Raw genomic sequence first — 2,049 nt, 5'->3', positions numbered from 1 at the left:
TTTGCAGAGGGATACACATTCATCTTTTAAATAGAAACTTCAAAAAATTCTTTTATGCACTTTACAAATAAAATTTTATGTCCTAATAAAGAATTTAAAACTTTTACACTTATAAAGAAATATGCATGTGTGGTGCTGTGGGTTAATGCACCAGACTGCAAAGCCGTTTGAACTGCAAGGTCGGCAGTTCAAGCTCACTAGTTGCTCCTTGGAAACCCTATACAGGGTCGCTATGAGGCAGAATCGACTCGACAGGCACTCAACAACAAACAACAACCTTTAAATACTTAAAAAAAAAAATCTATTTGTAAATAAGTTTCAAGATTAAAGCATCTCTCTTTACTTTTTCTTCTTTCTTCCCTCCCTTCAGTTTTTCCTCTTCCCTTTTCTTTCTGGTCTATATTCCTTTCTTTCTCTTTCCTTTTTTCTTCCTTCCTGTCTCCACCGCCACCCTGAGAAGGTGCTGTCTTGTCCAGGATAAAACCAAAGTTTGCCTTGCCTACATTAAAACAGATTTACTAGTTAGAACAGTTCTGAATCCCTGTCAATCTTATCCTTAGAGAAAACCTTGGCACCTGGCATTACACTGAGTGGTAAAGAAGATTCCGAGATATGGCTTTCCCTACTTAAAGTAGCAAAACAATTACCAATTAAGTATATTTTCTTTGATATTTTACTTAGTATCGGGGTCTGAGACCGGCTCAGACCACTGTGTGGGTTACTCGAAGGAGAGGCGAGGATTAATTAATCAGATAAGGATCAACAGGCTGATGGCCAGTGATAAAGTTTATTGTAGCAATGTGGTTTATATAGTACTTTTAGCTTTAGGTCATAATTATTCTGCCTAGTTACAAGTTTTCCATAGTAACAAGGAATAAGGATACCAACCAGGATATGATCACATAAGTATAAGCATTGTTATAGCAACACAGAATCACGCGATTTTAGCTCAATTTAAGTTCCCTTTTCCCAGGATTGTCCTAGTTACAATTAACAATAAGTCTCCATCATTGACATCACCTTAACCAGGTGAAACTTGTCTTCAGGCCAATTATAAGAGCATGAGGGCCATCTCAACCTTCACCATTAGATGGCACCAGTGCTGGCTCCTGACACTTAGATTCTTTAGTTTTTATTGAGAATATGTAAATCTTGGGAGTTGTATCTAAACAGAGTTCTTTAATCTGTGAGATTGAACTATTCCTCTTAGATGTTCAATATTCGTTGTTAAGCACTGTCAAGTTATTCCGACACATAGTGATCCTGGATAGGGTTTCTGAGAAGCAATTGGTGGGTTTGAACCGCCTACCTTGCAGTTAGCAGTTTATTGCTTATCCCACAGCACCACACTAACCCCACAAATTTCCACTAGCAGAACTATTTGCTTAGATTGTTCCTCAGCTAGTGATTCCATTTCTTGAATATTTAAGTCCTTTCAAGAGTTTCTTAACATGTAGTTTAATAATTGGGTTTGTGACATTGTGTAAATAAAATATTCCACAAGAGGGAGCAGTTTACCCAGATTATATTTGGAATAGTGATTCAATGTCTTGAGAATTTGCTTTCTTTTCTGTGTGCACATTGTAAGTGGTGTCCTGGGTTCTAAATTTCTGCCCATAACCTCTGTTTCACAGTTCCTATGAGGATTGTCTTACATAGGAATTACTTTCACAATAACTTTAGAATAGAAATTAGAATGGATTTACTGGTTAATGTGCTGGATTGCAATGACAGTTTGAACTGCAAGGTCTGCGGTTCAAGCTTACCAGCTTCTCCTCGGAAACCCTGTACAGGATCTCTGTGGGTTGGAACTTACTCGACGGCACTTGACAACAATAACAATGGAGTGCTCTGGAGTCCTGGCGTGGCACTGTGGAATAAAGCACTGCCCCGCAAGATTGGTTTGAACCACAAGATTGGTGGTTCAAACTCACTGGCTGCTCCTTGGAAACCCAATACAACAACCTGTGATATGCAGATGATACAACATTGCTTGCTGAAAGTGAAGAGGACTTAAGATATTTACTGATGAAGATCAAAGAGCACAGC

Source organism: Chrysochloris asiatica, unplaced genomic scaffold (genome assembly GCF_000296735.1).
Source record: "Chrysochloris asiatica unplaced genomic scaffold, ChrAsi1.0 scaffold00033, whole genome shotgun sequence".
NCBI classification, from domain to species: domain Eukaryota; kingdom Metazoa; phylum Chordata; class Mammalia; order Afrosoricida; family Chrysochloridae; genus Chrysochloris; species Chrysochloris asiatica.
This window is presented reverse-complemented; position numbering follows the sequence as displayed.